We start from the raw sequence: 14,695 nt of genomic DNA, 5'->3' as shown, positions 1-14,695 counted from the left end.
TATGATTGAGATCCAGCCCGCATCACAAGTCAGATTAGGATCGGTAGCATTCCACCATCTGAACCGGATACAGACCAAATCCAGGTGACTACAGTAATCTTGGGATGAGACAGACACATCAATAGTGTAGATGTTATTCTTCTTACAATGTAAGAAAACCCATCACTTCACTTCAGAAAGCCTATATATATATATATATATATATATATATATATATATATATATATATATATATATATATATATATATATATATATAATTCTGAAAGTATTTATCTGAAAGATGAAATCACACACACCTGGTTTTAGGTTGAGTAAATCATACAATAATTCTCATTCATTGGCCAACTGTCTCTTTAACACTCAATTTTTCCCATAATTAATTTCACCAAATTCATGAGTAAAATTGACAGGCCTAATTGTAATATTCACATCTATAACATCTTATTGCCATCTATTTCCAGTCAAAAGGAAGGATGTACAGTACAGGTATATGGTCAATGCTAAGTGGATACACTATTTAATTTGACTATAAAGCTGATGGTGAGAAAAAACTTTATTCACAAGTTTGCCCAGCTCATACCACATCTCTCTATAGGAAGCCAACCACAGCAGGTTTCACTTTGACTCAGAAGATGAGCTGCAAGAGTAACAATGTGAGATAGAAGATAGTACACATTTTTTTGTGTTTTTTTTGTGTGTTTTTTTACCATGCACAATTACACAGTAAATCAACTACTTTTTGAAAATGCTCAGAATTAAATATCAGAATGGCAAATGTTTTCTACCAAATCTTAATAAGTGCCAGAAGAGAACTTATGTAACTAAAAATCATTTGTACAGCACCTGTAAAGAGCCCACAAGGAGGGTTAAACTCTATCGTGGGAGGATTCACACACCAGCTCAAGTGCTTTCAGTAGATAGTTTCATTAGATCAAACTGTTCGGAAAATGTTTCACGCGTTTTCTTTATGTTTGTGCTTGTGGTTAATGACTGGTAAGTCGTAAATATATATTTTTCTCTTAATTCTTAATAACATTCTTCACAGATGTTAAATATCAAGATTATTTAGAGTTTTCATGATGTAAATGACTTTATAGCTTCATACATTGTGCTCTGGATAGAAGATAATACTCTCAGAAGCTTTAATCAGTGTAAAATTGATTTATTCATCAGGTGTGTTTTGTGAATCAGTGTCAGTGATGGAGGGAGATTCTGTCACTTTATACACTGATGTTACTAAAATATATGAAGGCGACGACATACGGTGGAAATTTGGAGCAGAAAAGTCTCTCATAGCTAAAATGAAGAAAAGGAAGCACATTGTCAACACATCTGATGTTCCTAACGAGAGATTCAGAGACAGACTAAAGCTGGACAATAAGACTGGATCTCTGACCATCACAAACATCACAACTCAACACGCTGGAGTTTATCAACTAGAGATAAGTGCAGCAAAAGAGGCATCCAAAACATTCAATGTTACTGTCTACGGTGAGTAGAGCCGTCATTTGTCCTCCTTCAAATATTCTTGTTTTATTAAAGGAATATTCAGTACAACTTGAGATCAACCAACAGCATTTTTGTCATGATGCTGATTACCAGAGACATATCTCCTTTCAGCTGTTTAATGGTGAAGGACTTACTCAATGGGATTTTTTTTACTTCATTTCATTTCAAATTTACGCAGCGTAAACTATTTGACTACTTTATTCAATTTACAGAATGCACACTAGGCTACTGTTCAAAAATGTGTTCAAGTACTGTTTAAGTAAAGCCTTATAATGTTAAAATATAAATATATAAATATATATACTATAAATGTAGGCCTATACTTTCATTGGAGCACCTAACCCTGCTCCTACCCTAAACCTACCAACTTCTGAACAATATAAAAAACATAACAAGCAAATAAAAGTAGTTATGTATTTTATTGCAAAAACTTACAATAAAAAGCCCTATAAAGCATTACAAACAAGTTGTGTTGTAGCGATGTGATGGTCGACACAGAGGCTCCGAAGCTTGTATAAAAAAAGAAAAAAAAAAGAAATATCTCGCCATGAAGCACCGGAGCTTGATTCGTTTTGTCAAAACAACGTGATCTGTGACATCCAAGGCTTCGTTTTGTAATAATTGTAATTATTGTTTGTGATCATAATCTGTGCAAATCTGCATGTCTATAATTTGTAAAGTAAAAATTCCCCCCAAATGACCTATACTACCATATTTCGCTCATATGTTCCCGTGCTTATCAGAATTACCGGCCTGACATTCATTTAGTGATCAAATGTAACATAATGGAAATATGGTAATATTTTTTTAATTATTTAAATCTGACTAATTGTCAAATTATGTCTCATACATCAACATCTCAGGAAAATGTTTGGGGTTTCAGATGAAAATAAAACTCTTCTGATGTGAAACAGGAGATCAATTTCATGTCCACTGTAGAGAACACAAAGAGGACCAAGGCATGTTTATAACACATTTTGGGAGACACAACTTAATAGAGAATGCTGATTATTACTCCCATTATTGAACTTATTTGTTCATTCTATGTTTCCCCCAAAAAATATTAATATGCAAATTAGATACGGTTTATAGATTCATTTCTATAAAGAAAAAACTTGTTTATGGCCATTTTGCACAGATTTTGCATAAAGAATGTTTTAAAAAAACATTTTATAACAGTTGAGAATCACCTTTATATAAAGTTTGGTATTTTTTTTATTTATTTTTTTATAAATAATACATTTATTTGTATTTTTTTTAATAGGACTTTTTTTTTTTTTTTTTTTGGTTTTCAGGACGGTATGCATTGCATAGTCAAAGTATAACATTTATAATATAATTACTTTAACAAGAGTCCGACCTGAGCCCGATCTTTAGATTAATAAAAAAAATTAAAAAAAATGGCCCGAATGGACTCGGACCTCAATGAAGTAATGTTGCTGAAAATTCAACTTAGCATTAATTATAAATTATATAAGTATATTAAAATAAATTCTGTACTTTGAGATAATGGAAACACTCACTGACAGTCAACACTCTCAACAACTGAAAACAATAGTTCTGCAATTTATCAGTATTCCTTTTTATTCTGTTTTTCAGCTCGTCTTCCTGTTCCTGTCATCATCAGTAACTCTTCACACTGTTCATCATCATCATCATCATCACAGCAGAATTGTTCATTGTTGTGTTCAGTGGTGAATGTGGGTCATGTGACTCTCTCCTGGTACAAAGGAAACAGTTTATTGTCCAGCATCAGTGTGTCTGATCTCAGCATCAGTCTCTCTCTACCTCTGGAGGTGGAATATCAGGAGAAAAACAGCTACAGCTGTGTGATCAACAATCCCATCACAAACCAGACCACACATCTGGACATCAGCAAACTCTGTCAGCCATGTTCAGGTACAGCAGAGCTGACTTATGTGCTTATTCACTTTGCTGGTGTCTGTTTTCTGTAGTAGACAGGACTGACCGATTTACTTCATGGCTGTTTGTCCTTCACTCTCCTTCTGTTCTTCCAGACTCGTCATCTCTGATAGTGGTGATCTCTGTTGCGGTTGCTGGATCTCTGTTAATTATAGTTGCAGTCGTGATTTGCTGCATCTGCAGGAAATGTAAAAAAGCAGGTTACGAGATATATTTATCTTTGTAAGGCACACATTTTGATAAAGATTGAAAACTTTTTTTTAACATGTATGCAATTCAGTCCAGACCCAGGAGAAAATCAAAACTGATTCAGCATGGTGTAGAACAACAACACAACGCATGGTAAGATAATTTTGACTGTGTTGCAAGTTGTTGTGGTCAGTTAGTCTGAAATATTTTTTGTGTTTAATAGGATCAAATGGTCAGTGAAGAGAGGTGGATGGTCAACCTTGATCATTATTACTTTATGGAAGCAGTGGGTATAACTGCAGACTGGAGATTTACTGATTTACATTTCAAAATAAAACTTTATAAATTCATTGTTTCTAGTTCATCTAAAATAAAATATGCTATATAAATAAATGTTCTCCATGAGAGCAGAGGCCAAAGCTTGTGGCCAGTGGTGTTGTAACTCAAGTCTAAACCTCTGCTTCATGATGTAAACGGGAATCTCTCTGGAGCCATCCCAGCGGAGGGGAAAGATTTTACTCTATCGCTTTATTCCAAGCAACGGGGCCATCCCAGTACACAAAATTTGCAGGTGGCTAGGAGGGGGTAGGGATGCTGGTTGTAACTAAAAAGGTGCCTTTGTATGGTGAGTCGCATATCGTATAATCTTATTAACTGTTTATCTGCAACTTTCTTTACCACGCTATTCAGCGCTAATCCCGATATTCAGTCAATTTCACTGGTTAAGGTAAGGTGTGGGGTAGGTTTAGAGGTTAGCATTTTTTGTTGCATAGTTTAGGAAACACTTTAACTGACACAACCAATAAAAACTTCAGAATCAGTTGTGAGGCGGAGTTTGCCCTGAAGTGGATTGGGGAAAAATTGTGGGGAGGAAGCCACGCCCTATTTTGGAACTCCCACCCCGTTTCGGAATTCCCGCCCCTATTTGGAGATCTCCAGGCTGCAGTTATACCCTTCTTCATAAAACAACAATATGCTTTTATGCTACTTAAACTAAGTGTATATACTATTTAAATTCAACTAATATATATATATATATATATATATATATATATATATATATATATATATATATATATATATATATATATATATATATATATATATTAGTTGTTTATGTTGTTACTTCTATTATATAAAATAATTAGATAAAAAACGAATGTACTCACCGTAATGTTTCAATCCTATAGGCAGAACCACCGTTTGTGAATTTATATAATACAATGAAGGTGAATGGAAACTGTCAGTCCCTAAATTTCTGCAACACCGGAAAAAAGTGAAATGATATTATCATTGCGCGTTTGGTAGACTTCTTTGTATCTCGCAGTTGTGCGAAAGTGGCGCCTTAAGAACTTGAAATTCTTTAATCACACTGTTTTGTTTTCCTTTTGTTTTGTTTAAACTTAGAAATGAAAATAAAAGTGCGCAGGAACAACAGGGATAATTGACATACCTGCCGTAGGACAGCATATGTTTATCTAGGGCAAGTTCAAGCTCAAACCGGTGAACAACAATTTCCTGGTAGAACGACATGTTTCCTGAAAATGGTTTGCAACCTCTGCAACGCAGTTTGAGATATGTTTTCTCATGTTTGGTGGGTGTGACAAACATGTCAACCCAATCATAACCCTGCAGTATTAAAGAGACAGTTCACACAATGTAATTAACATCAAAATAAATTCACAAGAGCAATTAAATTGTTTGCACATGTTTATTTACATAAAAAGCAAAATAACTGAAATAATAAGAGCACAAGTATAGATCTGGAACTTCTTTAAGTCTGTCTAAACAGTGGTGGTGTCTCCATTAGGGCGATTGGGCGACGAACCACCAAAGGAAAGGAAGGGATTTTTTTTGACATTTTACATTTAACCACAGTGTTATGCTAGCTTTCACTATTCTAGACTGTTTGTGCTGCCTCTAAATAGTCCAATCAACGTTGAGTCGCGTTTTGTGTAGTACCGGCCCTTTTTGGGTGATTTCTGTCAAACTGAGAATCGGCCCGAGTGCTCTTATTGACTTCTATTCAAAGATAAAAAAATAAAAAATTTGAACCGCAGGCACCTCAGTGCAATGAGTTCCGGGAGGGCTATCGCTAACGTGCTTTTGTCATCGTGCGTAACTTTAACTTTTTGAAATGACTGGTGGGAACAGTGACATCAAATAATATTTAAAAACTATTTTGAATTTTAACAAGACAAAAATAAAACTACTTTAATATCCTTATCAAATGTGAAAAAAAAAACAGACAGATGGGGACAGCTATGCCTGTCAGCTGAACTTGATCGACATCACGGCGAACATTACCTCAGCGCAGATTAATTCTATCGTGTCATTGAACTAAATACTATTCATTCATTGTAGCAATAAGGATAAATTGGTAATTAAATAATTAGGACAACAAAGACAAAATTTTTACATCAAAAGAGTATCTACAAAGGGCGGGAAGTCGTATACATACAGTCGGCATCATAGTTGGGGGCGTGGTGAGGGCGGAGTCAGCGTGGGGGAGAACACAGCGAACATCGTGTGTATTTGAATGACAAAAATGCACATACTGAGCGCTAATTCCCAGAGACGCATAGAATAATTGCAGTCTCTTTTAACTTTAATATTCATATACACTACTCCATATCGATATTTGATTCATTTTACAGCCCTACTGTAGATGTATTCATTCAAAAATAGCCATATTCCGTGACGTTCTGCTTTATACATCAAGTTCCATTTTTGACTGGATACCGTGATTCAATTGCTTCGCAAACACAGACGGGGTGAATTTATGAATTAAATTGTGAAAGTTCTGACACAAAACCAAGCTGTTACGTATCCTCACGCTTTTTTAAGTGGGTATACGGAAATCCTTGGCCTTTTCTAGTGGGTAACAGCATATCACGTAGACTACACCTCTTAGCAGAGGTGTTTAGGTTTGCAAGTTTAGGTTAGACATAGGCTACATAGTTTTGCTTCAGGTAGAATGATAAGGCTAATTATAAATGCACAGTTTTGATAACATTAGTAATGTAAACAATGTTAACTTAGCCTGCCTCTGATAATATATCTGACTGCACACATACACATGCTCGGTCTTGGAATTCCACAACTTCCATTGATCATCCTCACCACTTGTAGCCATTTTGTCCTCCTTTCCGGTTATGTATGTTTATCAGAAAGGATGTAGAACTTGAATTTATAATTTGTTAGTTTATTGGAGGTACAGAAAATGACACAGCAACTCTTCGGTATGATTGTTCCGTGTATTTCAATTGTCGCCAAGGCAATTTCCCCCACGGCTAAATTCACATCATGTGATGGGGCGTTCGCGGGGGCATTCCTAGACCAACCGTCTGTATGTATAAACGAGGATTTTCGAGGATGTGGTATGAGCGGAGAAAAAGGCTAATAGGTTGCGAAGTTGCTGACGCTTTATTCTGCTCATTTACTGTTGCATTTTGTTCCATCGTGAGAGCGTGACGGACATTGCATAGACAACTAGGCATACAGGTGTCACCGACATGCATCATCTCTCGGAGAAGGTGAAAAAACATGAAAGAGCAAAGATGCATATGGATAGTAGAGAGCAGTGGAATATAAGTGAGTAATTTAAGTAAGCAGTGTAATTTAAGTGAGGGATGTGATATATGAGCAGTGTAGTATAAGTTAGTTGTGTAAACAGTGATTTATGTGTCTTTTTTCAAATATAATAATTATGTGAATTGTTTCTTATTAAACTGAAATCGAAGTAAAACGTCTTTTTGGAAAAGCCACATCCTGGCGGCAGTCTTCATTTGCTGCTGTTAACACGCATATAGAAACATAAGGAGAATAAGAGATTGATTCCTAATGTCAGTTTATTTTTAAAATTAATACTACAGTGTAAGTTCCCTTTACATCTTTAATTAGCCGTTAATTTATCAATTGAATGGCCTTCTCAGCTGCCATAGTTGCAACTGTTGCGTCATCAGAACAGGGTGTTAAACGTTTCCATTAAAAAAAAAAAAACCTTTTTGCCACAGATACATCCATCCCAAAAGTTGACAATTTGTCTGTTACAATTAAATTGTCTTGCTTCATTCACATTATTTTACTGCAACACATAGGTTACATTTAAATATAAATAACAAAACAATGACCAGTCACATAAATTATTTTAAAGAAACTTTAACAAGGTTTTGTAAAGTTTGGTCTATAGTGAATAGCCATGGATAATGTTGTTAAACTACTGAATCAGCAGGTTCTTGACTGACTGTATTTTTCTTTGCAGAAATCAAAGGGGGAGCCTGTGTATGCAAATATGACAAAAAAATGATGATCAAAAATGAATTCACTGGAGAGCTCATAATGACCCTTACTCTCATCTTTTAGTTCATATGGAATCTCTGCCAGGATAATCTGTTCTCTTTGTCCCATATTGACAATGTTTTGTTTTTTTAGGCCTACGGGCTTTACGTAAAATGTACATATGTTTAGCTTAACATGCATGGAAATATACTAACTTTATTAAATACTGGTCCCACCCTTCACTGCTCTCTGTGCTTCTGTATAATGAGGAAATTGGCAAATTCAAAACAAGGGCATTATTGCTCTCTACTGTTCAGTAAATCATCTTGTTCTAATAGATCACTTTTACACGACAGGGTGAGCTATGAAGCTGCGATTCTCACAGTCATTTACAGAGCTGGGTAGTAGCTGATTACTAGTACTCATAACGAGACTGCTGGAACATTTTTGTTTACGATTAGGATTATTCTTATATTTTTTCCATGAATTGATGCTCTTCTAAAATTTCAGCACATTGCCTATTTTCACCAGTAATCACAGTAATAAAGGAATGGTTTAAAGTTTAAACAGCAAAAAAACTTTGAGCTACTACAACATTACACACCAGATAAAGTGGTAACAGTGGAATCACTGTTTTACTCCAAAAAAAGCCAGGAATAAAAATATGGCTTTATTTGAGAAATTGCTAAAGTGCAATGAACAACGTGCCCAAAATATAAGCTATTGAGAAACACATACTTATGCTCTACAACTTGTGCTTCAACTTGTCTGCCAGTGCAACAACAAGATGCATATTATTTGTAAACACAAACATCATACAACCCTGTCTAATAAAAGTGACACAAACATGCAGGGATGCAAACACATGTATGGTCAAAAAAGAGAGAGTTATCGAAGCCTTCATCCAGCAGCAAATATCACAATTTTATATTTATATATGGATGTCAAGAGCTAAGAAGTGTATGTATTTATATAGCTTACACTACACACAAATAATATACAATTAAATTATGCTAATGTTAAATGTATTGTGTAGGCTAGGTATAAAAATATAGGCTTTTAATAATCTTTCAGTGCGCAAAACCATGATAATATGAAACGCTTCAAAACAGAGCGCACAAAGCGCGTATGCACATCGCGGGTGCAGAATGATGTGCTCAAAGCAACATGGAGTCACAGTGTGCTGCGCTGCTGAAGTGCGCATTTAAAAGTACGTGCAACCCGGTCCCAGGTGCAGCCCCGCCTCGTTCAGCAGGCTGCAGCCGGGTGCTTCTCCAAAACAGGCAGAAATTACATGCATTGTGAACTTCAGACTTATAATCATTTTCGTTTCGTCTCGTCAACGAAAACTCAAAAAACGTCTCGTCATGTTTTAGTCACATTAGAGCCATTTTTAGCTAGTCATCGTCGCGTTATCGTCATAAAAAAAAGGTGTGTCAACAAAATCATTGCATTGTCGTCATCGTTGACGAAAACAACATTGGTGCAAATGCAGGTTATAAAGTCAGAATTGTGAGATATAGACTTGCAAATTGAAGAAAAAGGTTTTGCAAATGATATGCCTGCCGATGAGATCTAGTAAAATTACTAAATCCAATATTCCTAGATGAGAGATTATAGTACTTTTATTAGACATAAAGATGGGCTATTCCATTATGACTTCCCACCTAATAACCTGTAGGACCTCCTCTAGCCTGCAGAACAGCAGCCATGTTACAAGGCATTTATTCAATGACGAGGAGATTGCTCTCCTGGTATATCTGGTATCATATTGTCAACAACCAGTCCTCCAGTTCCTGTACATTGCAGGATGGTGGTGATGTAGGGCAAACCACCTTTTCCAAGTAAAATAGCAAAAGCACAACTTGATGATTCTGGCAGTGTGGCATGACTCAATATCCTGGCCATCAAGGAACACATTAGCAATGAATGGGTGCAACAACCCGGTTCTTTTGGTAGGCCTTTCTCTGCATGCTTGTGAAAAAAACAAGCTCGTTGTGGCTTGCTCTGTTAGAAGGGAATAATCGCTGCATCTAGGGCAAAAAAAAAAAAAGATTTATTTGTAAGTGTAAGGTGCCAAGATGGTGTGTTTATTCACACAGACAAGAACTGAATGGCAGCTGCCAGTCTTTACCGATTACCTCCACTCTTTGGCACAAATCCTTACAATTGATCAAACCACATTTAGAAATCTAACCACAGCAGGTTTCAGAAAAGCTTAGTAAAGCTAGTACTGTGAGATCGTAACATGAGCCCCTTTCGCACTGCGTGTTGGACCCAGAAAATTGCCGGAACATTGCTGGGTCGCCCTTCTGTGTTAACCCAAACATGTCCCGGGATTGATTCCTGGATCGATCTCAGGTTGGGGACCTAAGCCCCTTTCACACTGCGATTCCAGAAAATACACGAGTAATGTGTTCCTGCAATTGTTCCCTCGGTCGCTAGATTTTGAACTTTCACACTGCCAGTGATTACCCGAAATATGTGCGTGCAATCACACACAACCCATAAAGGTCCCGTAAAGACATGTGACATCAAGATGTGACGTGTAATGTACGAGTCGAACACTGGGCACATTAACTTTCACTGAAGCTGGCGAACAATCTCAGCTTCAGCGCGGAAAGCGAGGAGCTAACTGATCTCTGTTCATTACAGTTTGCATGTATTTATTTAGTCGCAAACATTGATCTGTCTTCAAACACCTTGTAAAAGAGTCGCGCGTGTCATGATTCTGCCCTCGTGTACTTGATTTTCTCTAGTCTTGAGGCAGGATCATGACAGGCCCGTGTTTTGTCTGCACGCACATGGCCTTGTCTTTGGGTCATGTGCTTGTGGTGTCTCGTTCTCTTGCCCAGCCCCCTTGTTATCCTCGTTTTGTCATTATTGCCTTACCTTTGTCACCTGTTATGTTATCATTAGTCTCCCTATTTCAATCCCCTTGTGTTCGCTGCCTGGTGTGGTTCATTGTTACACATTGTCAAACATTGAGAGAGCTGTGGATTGTATTTCTGTCGAGTGTCGTGTTATTACCAAAGTGAAGAATCTTTTTGTTATACTGTTGGTTTCTAGTCTAGTCAAAGTCTTGTTAAGTGTTCGTCTATTCCCTAGTCATTGTTTTCCCCCGTTTTGTCATCAATAAACCTTGTGTGTAGTGCATTGAGTTCATCCCCGCAACAACGTGACAGCTCGATAATGTGCATCATCACTAAGACACACCCTTTACGGTATTAGTTCTGGCTTTTGTTCACACAGTGCTCTTTCTGGGACTGAACCAGATAATGTTACTATGTCCCCAACCAGTGATCAATCTCAGAATCAATCCCGGGATCTGTTTGTGTTCACACAGAAGGCAATCTGGCAATGTTCCGACAGTTTTCCGGGTCTGACATGCAGTGTGAAAGGGGTTCTAGTAACACTGCCGGGTTCAGTCCTTGAATGAGCGCTGTGTGAACAAAAGCCAGAACTAATGCCGTAAAGGGTGTGTCTTAGTGATGACTTAGTGAATCATCACTTAGCTCCTTACTGTCCGCAGTGACGCTGAGATCATTCGCCAGCTTCAGTGAAAGTTAAGGTGCCCAGTGTTCGACTCGTACATTACACGTCACATCTTGATGTCACGTGACATTACGGGACCTTTACGGGTTGTGTGTGAATGCACGCATACATTCCGGGTAATCACTGGCAGTGTGAAAGGGGCAAAAACTAGCGACTCAGGAACAATTTCCGGGACACATTACCCGTGTATTTTCCAGAATCGCAGTGCGAAAGGGGCTATGGATTTAAAGGTCACTCATCATGAAAATCTGACTGTTTCCTGATTAAGTGCTATAATCGGGTCCCCAGGAAACATGAAAAAGAACAACCCGATTCTTTTGGTAGGCCTTTCTCTACATGCTTGTGAAAAAAAAAAATCTGATTTCATGACGTGGTAAGGGGATCTTACTATAATATATTAACGACCATTAATCTGCATGTTTCCACCCACGGTGCCTCAATTCGGTTTTCACAAGCAACAACGGTGTACCAGTTCTAATGTCATGGTGAAAGTTTGAGCAAAGCATGCTAACTTCTCTGTCTTTGGTTGCACAGATGAACACATAAAACAGTTTAGAGTCCCAGCATCAGAGGAGACAAGAGAACAATGGATTTATTGATTTATTTATTGTATATTACTCTGCTGCTACACAGATCTAATATGTGATTTATTTCCCAGCAATTTACCTACACGGTAATAACCAACTGTTTTGGTAACTCATGTGCATTTTTAACATCCTGTTTTATCAGATATTACTACATGGTCATGCACCAGGTAGACCCTGAAGCTTTTTTGTAGTTTCTGTAGTTTCAATTCTTTTTAAGCAGAATTAATCTTGAACCATGTATTTATTTATTTTTTCTTATAAAGGTTATATCCTATTTTTTTCTGCCAGTGTCTGGGTCATTTAAAGAATAAATGTATGATTTACAATTTATGACTGGTGTTTGATGGAGGTTAATCATTTATTTTGTTTTCACCAGCCTTGATGAGAAACTAACAAACTGTTGTTGTTGTTGTTTTGTGTGTGTTTTCCTTATGTACCATAATCAGATAGAAAAACTCACCTTATGTATCGAATGATAATTGTAACGATCAGAGAAATGTTGACAGCTCAATATTTTTGCTCCAGTTCCAGCTGTGTAACGTCATCTGAGGATCAGGAAACACAATATGAGTGATGGAGTGAAGGAGTGTTATCCAACAATGATACAAACCTATTATTTTTAATTTTAGTAAAGTCAGAAGTAGAAAAAAATAGCAATGGCAAACGTGATAAGTCCAGAGTTCTGGTAAATTTTAGTACTACCTGCTAGTGTGTTATGTGTAAGTGGTTGTAACTTTTCAGAAGGACCACATGACTGATATGATAAAGCCTCTGTCATATTCTGGTCTGTAGATATGTTTCTCGACCTCATTCCTCGTCGAAAAGTCTTGTCACTTGAAATAACAGCACACCTCTTATTTCAGTCACATAAAAAGCATCAGGTGTGTCAAGGATTTCATGCTACATGATAATAAATCACGTATGCATTTATATTGTTTAATACACCCGCCACAACACTAGAATCCGTTCAGATTCATCTGCTAAGTATCTTTTCGTCTGTTTGTGTTTGTTTTTTGCGTGTATGTTGTTCTGCAAAGTTGTCATGTTGTTGCGTATTACATAAATAGCATCCATCATCAAATGAATGTGTCTCCACCTAATGTGTTGGTGTTGTAAACCTAAAAATCGCCAGAGAAAGCAGATATACACAAAGCCTCAGAAACGAAACTAATAAAGCATTTGACTAGCTGCCTCTTCTTCTCCGTCTTCTTCTTGGGTTTATTGGAGGTTGACAAACGAGCTGAAGCATTACCGCCACCCACTGGTAGGTGAACCAGAACGTCTACAAAGTCTAAATACATTGTTAACAATAATAATAATAAAAAATAAATAAATAAATGTTTTTCTAGTCTAAGGTATTGAAACAGTAAACTAACAATAAAACACCTGTCTTTTCAGCTTTCAATTTTTTTTTCAGTATCAAATATTTTATTATTATTATTCCATCCACACAGTGTGTCCTGGTTATAAATTGCCTGACATTATATTAATACATAAATATGCATATGTATTAGAGCACCATCTAGTGACAGTGTGTCAAAATCAAAGAAGTGGTTATTTCCTGAATCAGGTGTTTTAATGTTATCACACGGACATACAAATATCTCTCAAGCTATAGCTGCTTGGTTCATTAAAAAAAGAAAAATCTTAGGTACCGATCATTAACGGTACATAAAATATGTAAATGATCCGTACATAATACAATATCTACAGCTTATTAAAACACTGGAAAATTAGTGTTAATGAAACTAAGTCATCTACGATGTCCAACTCTTACTGATTTATATTTGGCAAATTATAACTCTGAAGCGACTAAACATTTACACGACAAAAACATATCATGATGCACTTATACACTTATTATTTATCTAAATCTACCCATTTTACTGTCTCTATGCTTAAAAAAGAAAAAAGTCAACACTAAAGGCAGACATGTTTACCTAAAAACAGTCTCAGTCTAATTTAAACATCTTATTAGCAGCACTCCATTGTGTATTTTTAATATCAATTCAGTTATGATTAGCGGGTAAATATGTTGCACTTAATGTTGGGGTTTTATTGTCCTGAAAGAAATACAGATTTACAGAAAGTTAATAAAGCAGTTATGTTTGATTGCCAGAGAATATGATGCTTTGTAACATGTCTACGTCACTGTGTGGAAGATTTGCATAATGCCACCTATATGTTTACGCAAAGAAAGACAACATAACTTTGATTCTCACTGTAGTATTGTTGTTGCCGCTGCTGCATGTTGTGGAGTCACTGTGTGTTTCGAAAGCAAAACTACTTTGCTTGGTCTTCCAAAAAAGGTCACAACTATAAATCAGTGGTAAAGTTGTATTTACAACACTTTTCCAGAACAGTCCAAGCCAAATATTCAGATGTGTCCAGTGCATTTCTTTTCTATGAAGTATGGCAGTTCCAACTTCGCAAGGACTGGCACTTCTCACAGTCTGCAAAATTTTATATTGAAAGAATTTGTCACTGTTGATTCGAATGCACTGGATAGCTGGCCAATCAGAGCACACCTCGCTTTTCAGAATGATGAGCTTTGTAAAAATCCACCAGATATGACTCTCATGCAAAGTCGTAAAGACATAAATCCAAGTGAAAGAAATGAAGGACAGTTCATCTAAGGAAGGGCACATT

At 36.6% G+C, this 14,695-nt stretch overlaps 1 long non-coding RNA gene across 2 annotated transcripts; it reads right to left on the bottom strand.

The window, feature by feature from the left end:
* Positions 1-3,065: 3,065 nt before the first annotated feature.
* LOC113040366 (uncharacterized) lies at positions 3,066-12,894 on the bottom strand. 2 transcript variants are annotated; one of them, XR_003275200.1, is made up of 6 exons: positions 12,749-12,894; positions 12,507-12,591; positions 9,572-9,937; positions 5,077-5,252; positions 3,481-3,611; positions 3,066-3,231 (listed from the first exon to the last, which is right to left on the bottom strand). It is a non-coding gene; the product is annotated as an uncharacterized LOC113040366 (long non-coding RNA). The 2 variants fall into 2 exon arrangements; XR_003275201.1 differs by lacking the exons at positions 3,066-3,231; positions 5,077-5,252; positions 9,572-9,937 and having other exon boundaries at positions 3,407-3,611.
* Between the last annotated feature and the right edge of the window lie 1,801 nt (positions 12,895-14,695).

The sequence above is a fragment of the Carassius auratus genome, chromosome 22 (assembly GCF_003368295.1).
Source record: "Carassius auratus strain Wakin chromosome 22, ASM336829v1, whole genome shotgun sequence".
NCBI classification, from domain to species: domain Eukaryota; kingdom Metazoa; phylum Chordata; class Actinopteri; order Cypriniformes; family Cyprinidae; genus Carassius; species Carassius auratus.
This window is presented reverse-complemented; position numbering and strand designations above follow the sequence as displayed.